This window comes from Nyctereutes procyonoides, unplaced genomic scaffold (assembly GCF_905146905.1).
Source record: "Nyctereutes procyonoides isolate TBG_1078 unplaced genomic scaffold, NYPRO_anot_genome, whole genome shotgun sequence".
Classification (NCBI taxonomy): Eukaryota; Metazoa; Chordata; class Mammalia; order Carnivora; family Canidae; genus Nyctereutes; species Nyctereutes procyonoides.
In genome coordinates this window covers 47,576,151-47,592,007 of record NW_026575146.1, presented here as the reverse complement: position 1 = coordinate 47,592,007, position 15,857 = coordinate 47,576,151, and the positions used below count along the sequence as shown (strand labels likewise).

The following is a 15,857-nucleotide window of genomic DNA, read 5'->3' as shown; positions in this document are numbered from 1 at the left end:
ATTCTTCTGTTCTACCCCAGCAGGATGGATTGACCCATGGTCCAGTACTACCTTATCCCAAGCAAATACTAATCCTTCTGCATTTTACCCACCATGAAACTGATATGAAAGGAGAGATTATGTAAGTATCTTGAGGCAAGCTGCGATTTTGGCCCTGAGACCACAAAAATCACTTAAGACTCAGCCCAAAGTTCTAACAAGATAAAGAACATTTGTTATTATAAAGACCGTTCACCTACAAGAGATTAAAGCCAACCCCACCACCAGCCCCAAACATAGAAACATTTATAAAAAGTCATTGCTTTTTCCTTTTAACAGGGAACATTTCAAAAAAATTTGTTAAAAATGATTTTAAATATTAATAAGATAAACTTATTTGACAAATATCAATATTTTTAATATCAATATTTTAAAATATTCTTCAGTTCTATATTGTGGTTATTTGAACAATAAGAAACCAAATATGGAGAAAAAATTCCACATTAAAGGCAAAAAAGAGAGATTGAAAGACATGCTCCAGTAGGGGCTGAGGTCCAGAGAACAGTCTCAGGAGGGGAAGCTCCACTGCCTCTCATGTAAGCCGCAACACAACCCAGTTAGAACTTTCTCCAAAAAGGAAACTGAAAATTAGATTACATGGTTTACTTAATCTTTGTCCAAGTTTGCTCAGCTTGGAAGGGTTGGGTCTTGGGTCTACATTCAGGTCTGTGTTGGTATGCACACTTCCCATGATAACACCATGTAGTAGTTTTACACTGAGTGTTTCCCCAAATAAATGGGCAAGTCCCACTCTCTTATCACTTTAAGTATTTTCTTCTGGTACCGACACTGCAACACTCGGGACTTTATCTTGAATTCTTCAGAGCTCTGCTCTAAATGAGATGTTTCTAGCAGAAGATGGGGGCAAGAGAGGGGAAACGTGGGGTTCTCTGGTGACTGGGACCCACAGGACCAATAGATTCAAGCTAAGGACCTGAGCTGAGTTTCCTCATTTGTTCTCAGCAGAAATTCAACACTGTCTCAAACATTGAGTACAACTATTAATTCTGTGCAAGTAAGAGAAAGATTTAAAGGATATGATTTTTAGAATGAAAATTATCAGTGACTGGGGGATCAGGTGACTTAGCTTTTACTTCCCGCCTAATCACGTTTTAGCATGTGTGGTTTAGCATGCGCTACTCGGCTTTGTTTGTCTCTTTATGAGGACTCTCTCTGGGGTTTCCCCACAAAATCACCATGCTACAACAGATAGTGAAGACAACCTGAGCCCTCACCCAGGGAGCAGCTTTTTAGTTCACAGGGAGGGGGAAGCCTTTGGTTGGAAGGTAAACTTTGGTATCAGGTTACCAAGGGATTCAATAAGAGGTGACTGGAGGGTGGAGGAGGGGCCGAGATGGGGAGTCAGGGAGGGGACCACAGACTGGAAGGACTTTCACTCCTGGACCCAATGCTGCTAAAACACCAGATGGGCAAAGGAGTAAAATTACTTCCATTTCTAGATTCTGTTCCAAATATTAATAAAATAAATGGCTCTTTTCCCCATTTAGTGTTTACTTCAATGTTCTCATATTTAGAGAAAAAAATCCAACAATGTTTTTAAGTACTTTTAAACTTTCATTAAGTTTGAGGTTCTTGCTCACCATTATCCTACTACAACTGTCCTCTGTAATAAAACCAAGAGGCAACTTCTTGGTAAGGCACTCTGGTCAGTTCCAGAGATTCCCACTCCCCTAGAAGCTCCAGGATCAGTTCTCTGCCCCCTTGCTCTCTGGCTCAAACTGCTTCTCAAGTAAGGCTCGAATACTTCCAAGTCTCTCACTGTAAAGCTCTGCCTGGGCACTCTGCCTCTCCCCAGCTCCTTAAATAGGAGTTATTTCCTTTCCCAAAATAGCCACTCAAAAAGTGGCTAAACTGAACACACATAGCTTGCTTCTTTAGCAAGCTTAGCATATACCATATGTGTTCTGTTTCATATAATTTGTGTTCTATTTCAAGTTAAAACCCACCCCCACAGGCTTCTAGCTCTCTGTGGGGGAAGGGTACGCACCTTTGACCTTGCAGGGTTGCAGGCTATCCTAGGAGACTCTTGCCCCTGACATTTACTTAATTACTCTCTCCAAAACTCCAGAATTTGTAATAACCATCTTGTGATTTTTTTTTACCACACTAATATACCACCTGTATGATTTATTATTTAGAAAATTTTTTTACTCAAATAAGCTTGTTATGAAAGGAAATATAAATATTATAAGTGAAAAACCAATACCACTTGCCATAATGAATCTAATTAAATGTATTATAACAAAGTAAGACTTCAGCAATATTCCACCTAAGAACATCTTGTCTACCAGTGATCCAGGTATCATGCTTTGGATAAGTAATACGCACAAATTACTATCCCCTGTATGTGATATTTGCCCTTTTACTTAAAGGAAACTCCCCCTCTTTTTCCTCTAGAGACTTCTGGAATTCTACACATGAATCTCATCCAAATACAAAATTGAACAACAACAACAACAACAAAAAAAAAACACAAAAACTGAGGGTTAAAACTTATGTTATTGAAAAGGGGCCAACAAAATGTCTTAGCACTAAAATTCTAAACTCTGAGATTTGAGAAAGCAATGTGAGATTCAACTTTCAGTTTAACTTTAAATACACAGAAAGGCTCATGGGAAAAAAAAATTTGCTTTTTAGGTGCCAAGAAGGAACAGAGGCCAAAGCAAAATAAATTCTTTGCAAGTGATAGACCAAGGACATCTGAACAGTAAGCCAATTGTTTTAAAGTTCACCTACAATCTTTTGTAAAGACAGCTTCCCCAAGAGCCAAAGCAAGGAGCTGATAAAGCTCAGATGGGCAGAGCCGTCTCCAATACTCTGGGATGCTTTCTCAAACCATCTGTGAGAAGCCATTGTTTTTTTGTTCAGCTTTACAGAAGACAAAAACAGAAGAAAATGTAAGTCAAAACATAAATGGGGACACAATTCTGGATGTTGGTGTAAATGATCTGAGACCTACAGGCAGACAAGAGTGTGGACCTACTGATATGATTGGCAGGCTGGCTCTATGGGGCCTTATTTCTCTTGTTCTTTTTTTTATCTCTGAAGCCAAAAACACAGTACACAGTAGGAACCTAATAAATACTTGTGAATGGGTATCTATTGACTAAGATAACCAGGATGATCACAATTTCGAAAAGCAATAGGAAGTAGGTTTGTCTGGCCAAGAGAAGATTCAGGACTTGTATGAGTCCATTGAGTAGACAAAACAACCCCACACAGGAGCAGGGATCCTGCAGCTTGCCCTTTCTGATGAGGACAAGCAAGACCTGGTGCCATCCAGGCAGGGAGGCTCAGATTCCATATCAGGGTTTCCTGGTAATGGGATAAATGAGTTAAAATTCTTTTCATCAAATCTTTAAGCAAGACCAGTTTTCAGCAGCAAGGAGGGCTGCCCCAGGAGAGTGTCTGGACTTGGGGCATTCTGGTCCCTTATAACTCAGAGCTGACCTTGGGCAGCAGCCACCCCACATACAGTCCTAGTTCATGTTATCCTCAAGTTACTGATGGATGACAGAATCTGGCTAATACTGGGAAAACTTCCAAATAATTTCTCATCGCAACATTGGAATGAATGTTTGTGTTCCCCCAAAATCCATCTGTTGAAAACCTAATGCCCACGGTGATGGTATTAAAAGGGCCTTTGGGAGGTGATTAGGTCATGAGGATAGAGCCTGCATGAATGAGATTAATGCCTTAATAAAAGAGACGCCAGAGAGCTCCCTTGTCCCTTCCACCATGTCAGGACATAAGGAGAAGTCTGCAAACTTGAAATGAGTGCTCACCGGAACCAGACCTATGCTGGCATCCTGATCTCTGACTTCTTGCAGAAACCTGGGAAGATGCATTTTTAACCAGAACTCCAAGGGTTTTAGTATACCCATCCACAAGCCCTTTAAGAAGCCCTTTTCTCCAGGGCTCTTCTGAGGGCAACATCCACTAATATCATCTACCTGGGACAGGAATACTCAATTTTTATATCCTCTTTGATTTAATTGGTAGGTTTTTACACCAAGTTCCAATTTAATTTCTGCATGGGTAAAAGATCCCCATGGGAGCTCTGTTTTTCAATTGCTAGAGGGAAAACATTTTTTAGAGTGTCGTGAATCTTTATGACGACAAGTCAGTCCTGTCTGCTTCTGTCCAACCCCCACGTCACCATCACAACCATGTCACCTTCTCCAGCTTCTGTACTTGCAAACACAAGAGGTGCTACTTTTCACCATAAAAGGGAAGCAGCAATGTCCTAGGAACAGAGAACTGGAAATAAGTGAAGACAGGATTCATGGCTGTTCTCTCAACAGAAGAGATGAATATAGGGCTTTTGAAACAAAGAAAGGGAAGCTGCAAGAAATTAAGTGAGGAGGTTCAGTAAACAGTTTGAGATTTTTTTAAAAACCTGATAATAAAACAATGGGGAATTCAAAAGATGCTGTATTATATTTTATAGTTTTTCTGTTTCACAATAACCTGCAAAATCTTTTTTTTTAAAGATTTTATTTATTTATTCATGAGAGACACACACACAGAGAGAGAGAGAGAGAGAGAGAGAGAGAGGCAGAGACACAGGCAGAGGGAGAAGCAGGTTCCATGCAGGGAGCCCGACGTGGGACTCAATCCCGGGTCTCCAGGATCAAGCCCTGGGTCAAAGGCTGCCACTGCCACACTCAACCACTGAGCCACCCGGGCTGCCCACTGAGCCATCTGGGCTGCCCGCAAAATCATCTTTATTGTCTCACGAGAAGAGCAGAATTCCAAACAGTTCCAATGGCAAGTCTTGCCATTTGATGTCATCTTTGGGCCTTATTTTGATCAAGAAGGTATTTAATTTCAAACATGACTTCTGAGTTCTTATATCAAGACAAAGCTAAAAAGTCATGCTAACAATTGTAATCACAAAGAATTTTTTTTTTTTTTAAGATTTCACTGGAGACAGAGACATAGAGAATGAGTGGGTGAGGGGCAGGGGGAGAATGTGACTCACCATTGAGCAGGGAGCCCAATGTGGGGCTTGATCCTGGGACTCCAGGATCATGACCTGAGCCAAAGGCAGATGCCCAACTGACTGAGCCACCCAGGCACCCCGGTAATCGCAATCGTAATTTTTGAATAATTATTTTTATGATTTCAAGTATCAAAAACCATGTACTTCTCATAGTTGTCATAAGAGTATTTTAAAGTTCAAATGCAATGGGAAAACAAGTCTAACTTTCACTCTAAATTGATTTACCCCGACAACCAAATTTCTATAGTTTGTTTTAAATGTGATATTCTTTAAAAATTCCATAAAATGTATTTACCTTAGTATTAACTGCTTTATGTCAAGAAACAGTTTTCATTGATTGCTGTAATTGATCCCTTGTATGTAGTCACATGATCTAGCAGTATTAGCTACTTACCAAACATTATAACTAACCCTTCCATAGAGTTACCCAATTTTGTTCATTCTGTACCAATAGCTCATCTGTGTAAGATTCTGGAAAACTAACACAGTATACAGAATCTTAATAATCAAATGCTTGTTGGTGAGAAAATTCTATTTTGGAAAATGCCCTGGACATCAATTACTTTTCCCTAAAAATGGAAAACTATTCAAATAAACTCTATGGCTAAAATATTAGCAATTTCATTAGAAATACAACCCATTTCACTTGTAAAGGAGGGTCATGAGATCCCTTCCTGCTCCATGATTCTTACTCACCATTGTTTTACTTTCCAAAAACACAAATTGTAAGCATTTTCATAAATGGTTTTAGAATCTTCCGCTGTTCACCAAGCATCTGGAAAATTAACATTTCCCCCCATTCTTACAGAAATGTTCACTAAGAAATCATACACCTGGCACAGATAAGACTTTGGCCCCTCAACCTTTGAAAGAATATGAGGAGTAATTTTTTTCAAGTTTTAATTTCAATTCAGTTAGTTGACATACAGTGTAATTTTAGTTTCACAGGAAGAATTGAGTGATTCAACACTTTTTTTTTTTAAGTCTTTATGCTCAGCTTGGAGCCCAACACAGGGTTTGAACTCATGACCCCGAGATCAAGACTTGAGCTGAAATCATGAGTCAGATGCTTAACTGATTGAGCCACCCATGTGCCTTTGGTTCAACACTTTATACGATACCCCATGCCCGTCACAAGCACTCCTGAATCCCCATCACCCATTTAACCCACCTCCCCTCTAGGAACCATCAGTTTGTTCTCTATATTTAAGAACCTGTTTTCTGGTTTGCCTCTCTCCCACTCCATGTACATATGTTTGGTTTCTTAAATTCTACTTATGAGTGAAGTCATACAGGTTTTATCTATGAAGAATAATTGAACAGTCAAATGTTTAACACTACAGTGAGTTTCACATGAAAATTTGTTCTTGTACAAGTCACCATCGTCTGAAAGTTTGATTTTGTTCATGTTGATAAAAAAAGAAAGAGCCCAGCAAAGACAAAAATTACTTAAAGGAAAATAAAGAAGCACTTAAAAGAGAATGCATTTAAAATCCTCAGGCTCTGGGGCACCTGAGTGGTTCAGTTGGTTAAACATTGGCTTTTGGCTCAGGTCATGATCTCAGGGTCCTGGGATTGAACTCTGCACTGGGCTCCCTGCTCAATGGGGAATCTGTTTCTCCCTCTCCCCCTCCCCCACTGCTCTTTCTCTGTCAAATAAATAAATAAAGTCTTTAAAAAAATACAAAATAAAATAAAATCCTTATGACCCGGTAAGAGCAGTCAAGGAGGGTAACCATTTTGAAACACCAAAGCATTTTGCTAAAATAGCAGCAACTCCCTGATCTACTCTTCTTTCCATCCCCTCCCACCCCAAAGATAAATTTAAATGAAAATAAATTGTTAAACAAAAGTGTAGTTACATGTAAAATAATATTAAGAATGAAAACTATAGCAACATTATTTGCAATATCCAAGATATGGAAGTAGCCCAAATGTCCATTGATTGATGAATGGATAAAGAAGATATAGTGTGTGTGTGTAAATACATACACATATATGTGTGTATATATATATATACATATATACACATACACACAATGGAATATTACTCAGCTATAAAAAGGAATGAAATCTTGCCACTTGCAACAACATAAGTGGAGCTAGAGAGCATAATGCTAAGTAAAGTAAGTCAGAAAAAGACAAACAAAAAAAAAAAAGAAAGAAAAAGACAAACACCATATGATTTCACTCATATGTGGAATTTAAGAAAACCAACAGGTAAAAGGGAAAAAATGCAAGATAGATGGTCAAAGCAAGAAATAGACTCTAAATTATAGTGAACAAACTGTTAGTTACTGGTGGGGGGTTAGTAGGGTGGGTTAGATAGGTGATGGGGATTCAGGAGTGCACCTGTTGTGATGAGAACTAGATGATACAGGAAATTCGTAAATTACTATATTGTATACCCGAAACTAATATAACACTATGTTAACTGGTATTAAAATAAAAACTTAAAGTAAAGAAATAAATAAAAAAAACAAAGGAATTCTGAAACTGTAGGGCCTTAAAAGTACAATGCACTATCACTACATTGGATAAAAATGTTAAAAAGTTATTCCCTTTTAGTTCTTTTCACCATTTTGGCATAACATGGTATTAGTTTTATTCAGACTTAAGTAGATATGCAAACAGGTATATAGTGATGTTCAGTCCACCACTGTGATCAAAAGACATAAATTTACCTTTGAAAGGTCTAAGAACAAAAGGGTTAAGTAACAGTTGTATACTGGCAAGGTGATCAAGACTGAAAACTCAGGCCACATCATTTTTGCCTTCCTTCTTCTCCTGCAATGGTCTGCCAACGTCCAACTCCTCCTCACACTGCTCCAGCATCACTTTTTCCTCGAGTCCCCAGAATTCCCAGATAGTCATAACAGGAAGAAGACTATTTCCATATCACCACTGTTACATTTATCATGATGTTTATATGTTTACAAGTATTCAGTAGTCTGTAATTTCCCTTAGTTCAAGAACTCTCTTCTACCTTTGTATCCCAGGACCTTGGACAACACTTGCCATAGAGTAGGTACTCAATAAATGTCTGAATATTTGAAGAGTTACCTAGTATCATGTTCCTTAGCATCCCTTATCTGATAACTACACAGCCTTGGAATCTTTCCTAGCATTCAATTCAGAGGGGCCTTTCTCAACATAAATGAAATACCTCTTCTTGCTATAATTCTCCTCTCAACCCCTAAATCAACAAACAAGTTTGTGCCTACTCAACTCCCAAGTTATCAAACTTTTGGCTTCATTCTCTGAAAAAAAAAAAAAATCCTTGCTGGTGCACAATTGTGAATCAGGGAAGAGCACAGTCCAATTCAGGATGTGCTTAGAGTCATTTCAATCATGATTTACTGAGCACATAGTAAGTGCCTAGGCTGGGCACTAGTTCTAGGGCACAAACCTCCATCCACGTGGGGAAGGCCAACCCCTTGGTTTTCTTTCCTCCAAGCCAAGATTCTTTTGAGCATCAACCTCCCCAAAACTATTAGCTCTAGAATGATTTTTTTAAAGATTTTATTTATTTATTCATGAGAGACACACACAGAGAGAGACAGAAAGAGAGAGAGAGACAGAGAGAGGCAGAGACATAGGCAGAGGTAGAAGCAGGCTCCATGCAGGGAGCCCGATGTGGGACTCCATCCCAGAACTCTGGGATCACACCCCGAGCTGAAGGCAGGCACTTTACTGCTGAGCCACCCAGGTGTCCCTACTCTAGAATGATTAAAACTAAAACATTAAGGTAATAATTTTTCAATGTGGCTTTTACTGATATCCAGAGAAGTGACTTAAATAGGTATATATTTAGTTTCCAAGGGGCAATTTAATGATTCATAAGTAGTAACAATCTCCAACCCCACTCATCAAGCTGTTTGTGGAAATAGGCTTTCAAAAACTATCTAGACTTTTTTTTATCCCAGGATGGATTACAATGACCAGGATGATCATGTCTTCCAGTTTCCTAAGACCAGTCCTAGTTTATACCTGTTGTCCCTAGGTAATTATTAATAGCATCCTTTTTCATTCTCAAATGTGTTCTGGCTTAGACAATAAAGTATTTGATCATCTTAGTGTAACTGTCATAGGGGGTTGAGAGACACCTGACAGCACCTTCTGATGTTATAACTCTAATTTATTGTTTAGCCCAAGGTAAGAAAACTTATCACTAACCAGCTTTCCCTTTTCATAAGCCTCCATTATAACAACAACAACAACAACACCCAGCTTTCCAGTAAAACAAACATGTTTCTTATACTGGAAGGATATACTTTTTGACATTGCTGTAAAACTAGCTCAACAATGTTACCCAACTAGTTGCCTTGTTACACAGTGGGAAAATGTATGCAAAAGAGGTCAACTAAACAAAATCTGTATATGGGTTGGCGATTATCTCTATTAATTATATATATATATATTTATATTTATGTTTATATATATATTCCCAATGACCTACTTATGAAGAAAAAATATCTTTCCACCAAAAGCCAATTTGATGTCTCTTCCAAGGCTATAATTAAACATATGAAAGAAATTGTTACTCTCATTTCTTGTTCTATCAACACTGCTTTGCTGTGATAATAACAAGGCTTAGTCCTCTAAGGTGAGGGGAAGCAAAAGAAAATCATTTGAGGACTATTTTCATCTTACCCCAAAGACACACAAGTTCTTAAAGTTTTTATTTTGGAATGATGGAGATAGCACAATGACAGAATAACTATAACCAGGTGCTTCATTTCGGGTTGAGTATTTTTTCTTAAAGCTAAAGGGCCTATCTTCCTGGAATCCTAGATTTTTATTTATGTATTTATTTTTAAGTAGGCTCCATGCTAGGCATGGAGGCCTTGAACTCATGACCCTGAGATTAGGACCCAAGCCAAGATCAAGAATTGGATGCTCAACCAACTGAGCCACCCAGGTGCCCCTGGAATTCTAGATTTTTAATGGACTAATCAACTATGTGACTTTAGACCAAGTACTTAAACTCTCTGAACCTCAGTTTCCTTATACTTAAGGGGGCAGAATAATACCACATGTCATTATTTGTTCTAAGAATTAAAGTCACTTTAAATCTAGAAAACAAAATTTATATATTAGTTATTCTAATATGTGGTGCTAACTGCGGAAGTAGAAAGAGACAATATGGTGGTTTGGAAGACTGAATGCATCTGCAAGACAAATTTAGAAACAAAAATTATAACCTTTCAGACCTGGACATTGGTGTCATTTTTAATAATGGGGAAGTTAAGGAAGCTGTGCCTATATTCATTTCCTAGGCTGCTATAACAAAATACCATAGACTGGGTGACTTAGAACTATAAAAATTTATTCTCTCACAAAGGCTTCTGAGGAGAAAATCTCCTCCTGACTTCTGGTGGTTGCGTACAACCCTTGATGCTTCTTAGTCTGTGGCAGCTTAACTCCCATCTATCCCATTGTCTTCACTTGGCCATCAGTCTTCTGTGTCTCTGTGTCCTAATTTCACTCATAAAGAGACTAGTCATAATGAATTAAGGGCTCACTCTAATCCAGTATAACCAAATCTTGACTTAATTGCATCCGCCAAGACAGTATTTTCAAATCAACTCACATTCGTAGATTCCAGATCATCACAAACTGGGGGCACTCTAGTCAACCCAGCTATCTGTTTGAGAAACATAAGCTCAACACCCCAAGAAACTTCATGCAATAATTACTGGTAGGATTTTACAGAAATTTAAAGGACACTAGGGGATGCCTCCATATTTTCTAAACATAGGAAATCTTTTATACTTTCAGCATGAGAGATTAAAGGGCTCTTCATTGTTTCCACTTGTCTAACCCACCATTTGGAATGTTTCTGGGATTCTCAAGAATTTTCTCCTCATAGTTTTTGCCCTGACACTTGCGATTTATGTGAAACAACCTCCTTCACTAAAGTTACTTTATTAGAAGTAAATGTGGGCGAACAATTAAGATTCTGCAGCAATGTGGCAACACTTTAATTTCATCATCAACAACCCAGAAGTTTATCCAGGGTCCGATTTCTGATTCTCATGTTATTTGGACAACCCATCCAACTTTTAAACTTTCAGTGCGAATGTCTTTTGATAAGGCATACATTTGAGAAGGCATACAAACTCTCCCACATTCTATCCCTAGTCCCCACTGTCTTATACCAGGTCCCATCACTCATTTTATCTACTAGAGCCCTGGAAGCAGGAGTTTGCAAGCCCTGAACTCCGTGATCTCTCATAACCTTATGGCCCTGAAATGAGCTCTCCCCACCCCAGCTACGATCATCACTTTACTCCATTTCACCCCAAATCCCCTCACTTGACAATCATGGGGCTAACCATTTTCCCTTGTTATTCAGTTGTTTTGTAATTATTCTCAGTTCAGTTTTTGTCTCTCCCACAACTAGATTAAAAATAGCTTTGTATTTTGTATCCTCCCACAGCACCTAGCCTAACAATCTGCACAGAACAGACATTCAAATGCATGCTGGCTAAAAACCAATGGCCAGCAAGACAACATCCTGCTATTATTCTTATCTTCCAGGGCTCAACACAGTGCCAACCTTAGAGTTAGAGAAGCTTCCAACTATAGAGGGCCTTGTTCTGAACCTCATTCATCCCTCACTGCCCAGTCGAATGGAGGCTCTAGGACCAAGGGGACTTACAGTCCATGTCCTCTCCCCAGCTTCATAGCCATGCTCCAAGCACTTAATAACCTGGAATGCCACTGGCCTTGGGTCCACTTCCATGACCTATATGAGCCCTTCCTCAATTCACCCTTTTGAGCATGAAAATGCTACTAGAATGCATATTCCTAGTCTTGAAGGGTAGCCAAGGGACAGATATTTTTAGGGGGTGTGGAAAAAGGTTGGATGTGCTAGCCTGAGTGCATGTAAACCTTCTGCACTGTGGGTGAGGGTGGGAAGGGCATCCAGCTTGACTTCTAGCTTCCATTTGTACCCTTGTCTGGGTCCAGCAAATGTTAAGTGATTCAATGGGCATTCAAGGTTGAAGAGTAAATATTAATGGCAAAATTCTCTTATCTCTAACTTTTACACAGGACATACTCTCCAGCCTCAATATATTTTGATATAGATCTACTCATTAGAGAAATAATGGACTTTTAGTTACTTGCTGAAAAGATGACAGATTAAAAAGGGTACTTGTTTTCACCCAGGGCTTCTAAGAGCTGAAGAAAACTTCAAAATCATGTAACAATGGTACATAATATTCACTAAATATGCTAATATTCTTCTGAGTTAGCCAGTGTTTCTGGACCAGTCAGATTATCCAGGAAAATTGGGAATGATGTCAATGGTCACATTCAAATCAATATCCTCTCTGAAATAACCATCATTGCAGAGCATATCTAGGTTCAAAAAGCATGAGTTATTATAAAATACATTCAAGTTAGGCACTACAGTGTGAGATCATTTTGACAGTGCTAATGAAAAGTGCATTTAAAGTATCTTTGAAGTAGCCATTAAATCACACTTTATATTTTTTCCTACAATCCAACCATTATCTATAGTTTGAAACCCAAACAGAATCTCATGGGAGATGGAAATGAGATGGCCTTGGCAAGATTTTGCCAAAGTCAGGTTGTCCACAGGAGAAACAAGATTAGTTATAGGCTACGGTGTGCATATTAAAACAGTAATTTCCATATTCTCTTTCATACACTGTAAAATTAGTTCCAGTAGGTCTCAAGCTCAGACCTGAGATTTTCCCTTACTGGTAATGAGGCTATAAGCCTGATTCCTGCTTTAAATCATCTATGGAAATGACAATTCAGCTTTGATTTTCCTGATGAACACAGTATTTTTAAGCCCCCGGTCAGTCTCTGCTGTCCCTGCCCCCACTCCGACCTACACAGAAGCATGCTTTTCCATTGTAGACTGAAGGAAAAAATGTCAACTTCTTTGGTAGATAAGCTAAGAATTTTCATTCAATTTTGTGCAGAACTTAAATACCCACAAACCAACAATAATACAAACCAAGAATCCTTGGCTAATGCTCTCTCTCACAGGTTGATGTATATTCTCCAGCTATTCTTTTCTTCTTCTCCCTCCTCTTTGTTTCTCAAATTCTGGATCTTCTTGGGTTCCTGGAGGATACAATTTTCATTCATCCACTAACTTCTTTTACAATCTAAGCTCTCTTCTGCAGATAAGCAGGGTTTTTAACTTTCTTTATGGTGATTGTGACATCTGGTCAACCACCACCTGACACAGACTCATCCTCTATCCACCCTATCCTGTCCCTTCCCTCCATGAAGTACATCTTGCTAAGAGTCTGGACATACACATACACTCACTCATCCATCCTTTCATGTGACTTCAAGTCACCAGGCCATCAGGTGTGAAAGATGCATATAGATTGAAGCTGAGCCCTCTTTACACGGAAACTTGTCCTGCTCCTAAAGTCTGGTCAGTTCCAGCCCAAAGGAGGAAATGTAGAGAAAAAAATACATGAAAAGGATTGTTTACCTACTAGATCTTTGAAATACAATTTTTTAAAGAAGGGTTAATAGTATGTTATTCATTTTTCTTAAAGAATAGTCATTTTCATTTCTCTTGGCTTACCTGGTAGAAAATATATGTAGTGGCTTTAGAATGAATTATTTGCAATAAAGCATGAATATTAAGAATTTCTACATAGGCAGCCAATTATTTCCAAAAAATGCTAAGATAAAATACAATCTATAATGTTCAGATTTGGGGGGATTATTTATTTGCTGGCACTTTTTTATTTGTTTGTTTGTTTGTTTTAATGGGAAGTTAATGATGAACAGTGAGGGAAATGTGGAAGCCTTGAGAGATGAGTAAATCTAAGAAAAAGATTTAGATGTGAAAATAATGGAAGAAGAGATGCTCTGAGAATTTTTAGGTTTTTAAAGCCTTGGTCTGGGGCACAAAACAAAGAACCTGTTGATGAACTCTACTAACTGGAGTTAGAGACTGACAAGCTCTTATTGGTCCTGTACTCTGAGGGATGTCACATGTTATACCAGCTAATAAATTCAATATTTTTTTCTTACATTATTTACAATAATTACTTTGTCCCTTTAAGAATTACATCACCTCACCAACTGTATATTCTGATATAATAAAGGAATCAAATACCACACACACACACAAAAAAAAAAAAAAACAGTTCATCCAGCAAGCAGAGGCAATCTATTCCAGAATCATCTGCCAGTGTAGTCCTGGTTAGCTTTGTTACCTCAAAGAAACAGGAGCAATTTAAAACTAACCACCCTTAGGTTTGCTTTTTAATATGCCTCAGATATTTTGTGTTATTATAACTAAATTTAATTCATCCTGTTAAGTACCACAATTAAAATGCCTAGAACAACAGGATTCTCACCTACTTTCTATGTAGCATCAAGCAATGAAAATCTTGCCTGATAAGGGAATGCTGTAATGTTAGTTGACTGGTAAAAGCAAGGGTAACCAATCCAGGGTTTTCTAAAGGTTGCCATCTACTGTGTCATCATGAGAATTCAGAAAGGACCACTGTCATTTACCTAGTTGTGACATGACCTGCTGGGAAATTGTGTCCTAAAAGGCTTATCAAAATCCCCAACTAGATGGGACTCCTGGGTGGCTCGGTGATTGAGTGTCTGCCCCCGGGTCAGGACATGATCCCACGGTCTGGGGATCGAATACCACATTGGGCTCCCTGCATGGGGCCTGCTTCTCCCTCTGACTATGTCTCTGCCTCTCTCTCTTTGTGTCTCTCATGAATAAGTAAATAAAATCTTTTTAAAAAATCTCCAACTAGCTTTATGGAAGCTAACAATCTTCATACATCATTCAGAGGAACTTCATAAATATTTATTATTAATGAAATGGTGAATCCTCAATTTATTAGTCTTGTCCTTTGTGTCTCCTCCTCCAACCTAAGACTACGCAAGAGACAGATAGGGAGAAAGTGAGGAAAGGTTTGTTTATCTATAAACTGTGAGCCAGCCACCACACCACCCATTCTTATAAATGGCACCTCAATATACTGTTGTGATAGATCTTAATCATCTGGAAAAAAGTCACATCTGTATGGCACATCAAAATAAAACCCAGATGAATCAAAGATGTACATGCAAAACAATTTCAATATTATTATACTTCAAGGAAGTAAAAGTGAATATTTCTCCAATGTTGCATGGGGAAATTCAGATTATTTCAATATAAACAAAATGTAAAGCACACAATCAAAAAAAAAAAAAACCATGAAAAAACAAAGGCCTAGCTAGGGAAAATCTACTCCAACATAACAAATAATTTACATTCTTCATTTAAAGAGCTATTGAAAATCAATTTTTAAAAGACAGTATCAACAAAGTACAAAAAGGCAATTCACAAAAAGAAAATACAAGTAGGCATATATAATATTATTTGCTTCACTATAATAAAAGAGTACAAATTAAGACCATGAGATACTGCATTTTGTCTATTACAGGGGCTATTTGTCTATTAGTAGGAACATAAGAAAACATACAATTTCAATCCATTCCTATGGTGTCTGGGTACAGCAGTGTGACAGACACGACAGCTTGCATCATCATTCAAAATGTGATACTATTGGGGATCCCTGGGTGTCTCAGCGGTTTAGCGCCTGCCTTTGACCAAGGGTGTGATCCTGGAGTCCGGAGATTGAGTCCCACATCAGGCTCCCTGCATGGAGCCTGCTTCTCCCTCTGCCTGTGTCTCTGCCTCTCCCCCCCGTCTCTGTCTCTCATGAATAAATAAATAAAATCTTTTTTTAAAAATGTGATACTATGTCATCCATAA

General features: G+C 38.4%; 1 protein-coding gene across 2 annotated transcripts in view; it reads right to left on the bottom strand.

Moving 5' to 3' along the window:
* The window catches only part of GNA14 (G protein subunit alpha 14), a 185,552-nt gene that overhangs the window by 87,750 nt on the left and 81,945 nt on the right, over positions 1 to 15,857 (bottom strand). Inside the window, exon 1 of one of the 2 annotated variants that reach the window (XM_055310580.1) lies at positions 13,062 to 13,132. The exons of the other annotated variant lie outside the window; for it this stretch is intronic. The gene's annotated coding sequence lies outside the window, so the exon portion shown is untranslated. Of the gene's footprint in view, positions 1 to 13,061; positions 13,133 to 15,857 lie in introns of those variants that run through there. 2 annotated transcript variants of the gene reach the window in all.